We start from the raw sequence: 8166 nt of genomic DNA on the forward strand, positions 1-8166 counted from the left end.
GTGAAGGGGTTTTCCTTCACCAGGGAAATAATTCTTCTGTCATCCACCACAGTTTTTTTCCGTGGTCTTCTGGGTCTTTTGGTGTTGCTAAGCTCACCAGTGCGTTCTTTCTTTTTAAGAATGTTCCAAACAGTTGATTTGGCCACACCTAATGTTTTTGCTATCTCTCTGATGGGTTTGTTTTGATTTTTCAGCCTAATGATGGCTTGCTTCACTGATAGTGACAGCTCTTTGGACCTCATATTTAGAGTTGACAGCAACAGATTCCAAATGCAAATAGCACACTTGAAATGAACTCTAGACCTTTTATCTGCTTCTTGTAAATGAGATAATGAGGATATACAGTGGTGTGAAAAAGTGTTTGCCCCCTTCTTGATTTCTTATTTTTTTGCATGTTTGTCACACTTAAATGTTTCAGATCATCAAACAAATTTAAATATTAGTCAAAGACAACACAAGTAAACACAAAATGCAGTTTTTAAATGAAGGTTTTTATTAAAGGAGAAAAAAAATCCAAACCTACATGGCCCTGTGTGAAAAAGTGATTGCCCCCCCTGTTAAAACATAACTTAACTGTGGTTTATCAAACCTGAGTTCAATTTCTCTAGCCACACCCAGGCCTGATTACTGCCATACCTGTTCTCAATCAAGAAATAACTTAAATAGGACCTGCCTGACAAAGTGAAGTAGACCAAATGATCCTCAAAAGCTAGACATCATGCTGAGATCTAAAGAAATTCAGGAACAAACGAGAAAGAAAGTAATTGAGATCTATCAGACTGGAAAAGGTTATAAAGCCATTTCTTTCTTTTTTTTTTTTTTTCCAGATTTTTCCCTTTTTCTCCCAATTTGGTAGCCAATTGTACCTCGTCTGATTCAATTGGAGGTAGTCGTATTAGATGTACCGCCCGTACCCCGTCCCTTGACGGCCCGAATGAGAGCGACACGCCTTCTTCAAGCCGTCTCGTCTCGTGCCTGATTCCGAGGCGCCCGAGGTGCTTATTGTGCGGCGATCTAATAACCCTGCCAAGTCCCTCCCTCTAGAGCAGCGAGCCAATTATTGCTGCCCCACGTGAGCCGGCCAAACTTGGCTTTTTGGCAGGACCGAGAATCGAACCCCGGTCCCCGGTGTGCAACTGCAGCAAACTGCAAATAAAGCCATTTCTAAAGCTTTGGGACTCCAGTGAACCACAGTGAAAACAACATCCAAAGAACTGCAGGCCTCACTTGCCTCAGTTAAGGTCAGTGTTCATGACTCCACCATAAGAAAGAGACTGGGCAAAAATGGCCTGCATGGCAGAGTTCCAAGGCGAAAACCACTGCTGAGCAAAAAGAACATTAAGGCTCGTCTCAATTTTGCCATAAAACATCTTGATGATCCCCAAGACTTGGGAAAATACTCTGTGGTCTGACGAGACAAAAGTTGAACTTTTTGGAAGGTGTGTGTCCCATTACATCTGGCGTAAAAGTAACACCACATTTCAGAAAAAGAACATCATACCAACAGTAAAATATGGTGGTGGTAGTGTGATGGTCTGGGGCTGTTTTGCTACTTCAGGACCTGGAAGACTTGCTGTGATAAATGGAACCATGAATTCTGCTGTCTACCAAAAAATCCTGAAGGAGAATGTCCGGCCATCTGTTCGTGACCCCAAGCTGAAACGAACTTGGGTTCTGCAGCAGGACAATGATCCAAAACACACCAGCAAGTCCACCTCTGAATGGCTGAAGAAAAACAAAATGAAGACTTTGGAGTGGCCTAGTCAAAGTCCTGACCTGAATCCTATTGAGATACTGTGGCATGACCTTAAAAAGGCGGTTCATGCTCGAAAACCCTCCAATGTGGCTGAATTACAACAATTCTGCAAAGATGAATGGGCCAAAATTCCTCCACAACGCTGTAAGAGACTCATTGCAAGTTATCGCAAACGCTTGATTGCAGTTGTTGCTGCTAAGGCTGGCCCAACCAGTTATTAGGTTTAGGGTGCAATCACTTTTTCACACAGGGCCATGTAGGTTTGGATTTTTTTTTCTCCCTTAATAATAAAAACCTTCATTTAAAAACTGCATTTTGTGTTTACTTGTGTTGTCTTTGACGAATATTTAAATTTGTTTGATGATCTGAAACATTTAAGTGTGACAAACATGCAAAAAAAAAAAAAAAAAAAATCAGGAAGGGGGCAAACACTTTTTCACAACACTGTAACACACACCTGGCCATGGAACAGCTGAGCAGCCAATTATCCCATTACTTTTGGTCCCTTAAAAAGTGGGAGGCACATATAGAAACTGTTGTAATTCCTACACCGTTCACCTTATTTGGATGTAAATACCCTCAAGTTAAAGCCAAAAGTCTGCAGTTAAAGCATATTTTGTTCATTTCATTTCAAATCCATTGTGGTGGTGTATAGAGCCAAAAAGATGAGAATTGTGTCGATGTCCCAATATTTATGGACCTGACTGTATGTTTAATGCATGCATTGTAATATATCTCTCTCAGTGATATGTTGTCATGTACTGTATGTCCAGTATATTGATCCAACTGATGTTAGAGCTGGGAGATATGCACATAGATGTACAGTAAGCAGTACATTTTGTACATTTTTCCCTGTTTAAAGCAAACATCCCAACGTTTCAAAATGATTTTCTTTGGGGGACCTTGGAGGATACAGTACTATATGCACATACAGTAACCCTATTATAGAGTTTTTCTATAGAGCTGATCTTGGACTCTCATTACACATCCTTTACTAACAGTCCCTTTGTGGGAAAACACTGCTGTGTATGAATTGCTTTCGTTTGAAAATCAATGGCATCAATGCAGAGCTGTCCCTTGAGTAAAAATGGGCAATATGGAATATTAAGTGTTCAGAGTGATGACAATGTGCATGCTGTATAGTATTTCTGACAGTACTCGAAAAATGGTTGAGTTTGCTTTTTTGTTGTTTACAGTTTCCTTGCCATTGTAGTAAAAAAAAGTAAATTATTATATGTACAGTAATCCTTAAATTCAAATAATTCTGATATAGAACCTGTAAAATAATCAAGAAAATGGTAAACATGTTGTCTCACACCCCCATGCACTGTTGCCATGCACTGATTTAATTGGGCGGAGGGCAACTAGCCTGCTGGACGCCTGATGTTGGTAGTATCAATACAGTTAAGCTAAGATAGGTTCACTTGAAGTAGCCTACTTAGCTAAAATCCAGCCATTTCTTGATGGCTAAACAAAATAAATACCAACTACCACGCTGACTCTCCAATAAACAAAATTGCATGATCATCTGCTTTTATTATTTTATGTATTTATTGCAAAAGATATATAGCCTACAGATCAATTCACAGCAACATAACGTCCACATTTAATGATTTTGAGATGGGACAGCCCTGTTCAGCAGTGATTTATATGGAAGTTAACTTGCAGTCCTGGGGGATTACAGGGTCTGGTGTGAATGGCAAGGAACTGGGACATTCCCGGGACTATTGTGTGGTGTGAATGGATAAAGCAGGTTCAATATTCAATGTATACCCTGGGATTTCTGTGAGAAAGGGATATTACAATTTTGGGATAGGATTTGAATTTGGTGGAATATATATATATTTTTTTTTCTTGCAAGATTTTTTTCACAATTGGTGCAATATGTGTTTGAACCAGTTCTAGGTATAATGTAAAGTACCAACAGGACTTTTTTCTTGAATTGTACCAAGGGATTGGATGGACTGTCAAAAATATTATTTTAAGTCCAATTCTCAGAATTCATAATGGTCCTTCAAATGAAATGCTTTGCTGCTTTTTGTGGCCTCTAGGGCAGCAGTACAATTTAAATGAGAAAAAATGATTTTTCACTGTGAGTCTAAAGAGACATTCTAGGGAAACACAGAAGTCCCAGAAGGGGCAAGAAGGTATACTTGTACCAGGAAGAGGATACATATCTTTAAAATCAAAGTCTTCCCTCAAAACACGTACAAGTATTCCTTCTGTAGAAAAAAAATCAGATTCCATCAATAAATTATACTTTTGCCCAACTGGGGTGAAAACGGCTAAATATCTATTCTGTTTCTTCCATATTCATAAAGAATCAGTGATGAAAACCCTTTGTTGTATACCAGTGAATGGTAGCTCTCAAATTCTTATTGGTTACACTAAGACATATTTTATCAGACTGCAAATGAGCAAAATATATTGATGCTAATGCATGATGGACTGACTTAAGGATACAATATAGGAACAAGCAGCCAGCTAGCTTGAAGCTAGAACAAAAATCTAATTTATCAACATTACCGTGTCTTGTCTACTCAAATTACTGTAGTAATATTATATGTACTACAGTCAATCTACTAACACTTGATTAGTTCTAACTAGAACTAATCACATGCCAAATAAAATCTATCAATAAAAAAAGCATATACCAGGACAGCTGAGAACATACTACTGTACATGAGGGCTATGTAACCTCTCTATTGCTGTATGCTTTCATTCTCATATTAGTTGGTGAGTTAGATTTATTGGTAATTAGGGTGTTACTGTAGCAAAGAAGTTCTTTGAAGAACTGCAGTTCTTCCAGTTTTCTCAGGGCCTCACCTCAGCTGATGTGTATTAATTGTTCTGGTGCAAAATGGCAGCCTTCCTTCAGATGGGTCCTACACATTGGTGGTGTTCGGGGTGAGCTTCCCCCCATTGCTTTGACTTGAAAAGAAGAAACTAAATACATCATCATCATAATCATCATCACCTGAGAACTGGTTACATTTTGTGACCTATTGGCTGAATGTTCTGGTTCCTTCCTGTGGGTTCATTGAGGAGACCCCCCTGCTCTAATCTTTAATCAACTGAAAGCATTTAACTGATCAATTGAAGCAGCTGCCTATGCAGCTATCCCACCTCACCTGGTTTCTTGGGACTGAATGGGTTAGTGATGAGGTGAAAAGAAACCCTGAGGCCCTCCAGGAGTTTGGTTGCCAAACCCTTTTTTGGCAGGTTCTCTTTCTTCCGGTTTCCGGCACCTGCTTTGTCTGCATCATCACTGCAACAGCTCAAACGCTCTCCACCCACTCCATATTCTAAGTGAATTAAACATAGATTCCTTTGAGAATATGTGATAAACAATTAACACTGATATTCCCAATAAGCTCCTCGCTTGACTTCCAGGATTATCTCATCTATAAAAAGATGACAGAGGTAAAAATGATTCATTTATGGATTAATCATTCCCCCTCCACAAACGTCTGAATAAAATAATGTTTCAAAAACAGTTTAACCAAGTTATATCCATCGCTATACTTTGAGAAACTATTTGTGTACTGAGACGCCCTCACATTAGCATTGTAATACAACAGTGCCTCAGTGCTGTAAAATAGCCTAAAATATGACAATATACAGCAATGTGTGATGTAGAGGCACATACACAAACATTAATACTTTTATTCATGTCCATATAAAGAACATAAACAATATACACATACAGTATAGAATAATGACATGGACACTGGCTGGTTCAAGACACACACACACACAGGCAACTGTATCTGTTCTTGGCTGTATAATATTCTGCTTCCCTTAAATGTGCAACAACCAGTGTTAGCTGCTTTAAAATATTTAAGAATAATCTCTATTTTCCGCCAGATGTGTTTTAGCTCCTTGTGACAAACACATCATACTTAAAGCTCAGAAAACCGGCGGCCATCTGTTTCCACTCTGAACTGAACAAAGGAATTATGACAACATGAGAGTGCAAAATGGTAGCGTCAGTGTTACCCAACATGGTGCTGTACTGGTGACAGGTGGCATTGAATCTTGGACGGCTCTCTGTTTTTGTTGATTTTCTCATCTTATGTAACCTACTTTTTATTGAAATACAATCTGTTCAATTTCTAATAGACATTTGCCCTGGAAATAATAAGGGTAGAACTGAAGATCAGCCATGGAAGAAGTTTTGGATGAGATCCAATCCACAGAAATCATAACAGCGATGTGTTCCTGGTAATATGTGCAAGTTGGGGAACAGCATCCATCCCATTTGGATGATCAGGAAAATTAAACATAATACATATAAAATGTCCACTGATATTTTCCAGTTGTGCACATCTGTGAGAGTCTGAAATATAGCACGCTCCCTATGTTTGGTTGGTTGGCACTTCCATTCAAAATAGCACATTTTGAACCTCAATATCTTACCCCTTTCAAAACCAATCTCAATGCCATTTTGCATGTCTATTACAATGGCAACGAGCTCGACAACTATTTTGGTATTGCTACGTTGCGTCATTCTGTGCTATTAAGACATTTTTGCACAGAAATTACTCAATTTAAATTCAACGAATCCCGACACAAGACCACTCATTATGTCCGTTATTCAGAAGTATGTGTACTTTTTCTAATTTCATGACTGTATATTCTATTAAATTTGAATTGTCCACATACTTAACATGGGGAGATACAATGCTAATTTAAAGTTGTAAACGAACATGAGCGGTTATGTTCAGGAACGTTATGGCGTACAGGTCGTTGCTAGATGACATTACATAGCCCGGATAGGCTAACAGCTGCAGTCTCACTCTCATTTCAAAGTGGAAAGCAACCACTCGGTTTGTGAAAACGTGTCGGATACAGTAAATGTCCAACTTAGTCGGTGTAAATAAACAGAAAACCTTCAGCTTTATCGGCAGCTATTTTAGAAAGTTTTTTTTAGGCTAGTCATAAACACCAACAAAGTGCACTCGGCTAGCCAGCTAAGTCTAGCTAAGTCTGTCAGTGTTAATGCCACTGAGTTAACTAGCTAGCTAGCCTATATTTAGGATTTTAAAAGTAGTTATAGTATAACGTATACATTTCTAGCTAGCTGACTGGTTGATATGGAATATTTATCATTACATACGAGAGAAAATGCAATCTCGCAAGCAAGATGGAACTTAATATGCAAATACCATGATGATCACAAACAGTCTAAGGCTTAAGATTTGACTGAAGAAATGCGTTCAGACGGCGGAATTATCGTTGAAATAGAAAACAATGACGCTAACTAGCTATACTTTTAAATAATGCATGCTTGTGCATACTAGCTATAAAAACAAAAACCTTCAGTTGAGAACTCTCAATTAAATCATTAAATGAACGGCCAGTAGATGGCATTCGCGTATAAGAAATGGGGAGGGCTTTCAAGACTAGATTTAAAGGTACAATAGGTAAGATTTTTGTGTTAAAACATTGTTACGAGATCATTGAAAATCCCTTCCTATCATTGAAAAAGTATCATTGACATGTTGACTCACCCTCCGCCGGTGTTCATAGTCCTAAAAGTTTAAAAATATGCAGTTACAGGCCAGCACTCTGTTTTGTACCAAAACATCGTATAGCTGTCCAAGCTCATTGGTTGAAAATTGGTTCTAATTGCCACAGCCATTGGCGTTTCAACGTGAGCGCGTTCAGAGAGAAGGGGGAGGGATAAACAGTGTTGTGGTTTGTGCGTGTTAGTTGCTGCAATTCCTCTCTTGACCGTTAGCCCTCTATTGCATAGCGTTGCCATATGGCAACAATTACTTTATCTCAATTTTACTAAAAGGCTGTAATATAAAATCCATGTGTTTCTGTTTAGTTGTGAAATGGGGGGCTTTTATTTTGAATGACAGATAATTGATGACATCAGGAACCAGGAAATCCTGTTTGCCAGCCCTCTTTTCCATGACTCATGATGCTGTGACATACATGGTCTGAGGGCTCTCAAAATTGACAAATTCTTAAATATTTTAGCAAAATTCCACCAAGAAAAAAATCTAAATACAATCTGAGTAAGTTAACTTTCAATTTTCATCATTAAAACAAATTTAGATGTTATAAGTTTTTTGTAAAATGCTAAAATGAATTTGTTGCCATATGGCAACTATATGCGAATATGGAAGTGATATGTGTGCATTCAACCTATTGGACTGCAATTGACTTACACAGCTCTAGGCTATGCTGAGACTATGTTTACAACTTTTGCTTATATTTTAAATGGAAAAACATTATTTTTATTTTGTAATTTCAGACATTTTGTAACTCTAACATATTATCTGGATTTCATCCATAGAACATGGAAGCCAGCTACTTCTATGGGGGAGGGAAAGAGAACAGGGCAGAGTTGCTTTACAGTGCAATGTCTCTAGACCCCTCAATGTTACTGTTGCAGA

At 38.3% G+C, this 8166-nt stretch overlaps 1 long non-coding RNA gene across 1 annotated transcript; it reads right to left on the reverse strand.

Annotated features, from left to right (window-relative positions):
• Positions 1-4585: 4585 nt before the first annotated feature.
• LOC133132546 (uncharacterized) lies at positions 4586-7291 on the reverse strand. The gene is made up of 3 exons (XR_009709142.1): positions 7270-7291; positions 4888-5061; positions 4586-4687 (listed from the first exon to the last, which is right to left on the reverse strand). It is a non-coding gene; the product is annotated as an uncharacterized LOC133132546 (long non-coding RNA).
• Between the last annotated feature and the right edge of the window lie 875 nt (positions 7292-8166).

Source organism: Conger conger, chromosome 7 (assembly GCF_963514075.1).
Source record: "Conger conger chromosome 7, fConCon1.1, whole genome shotgun sequence".
In the NCBI taxonomy this organism is placed as follows: domain Eukaryota; kingdom Metazoa; phylum Chordata; class Actinopteri; order Anguilliformes; family Congridae; genus Conger; species Conger conger.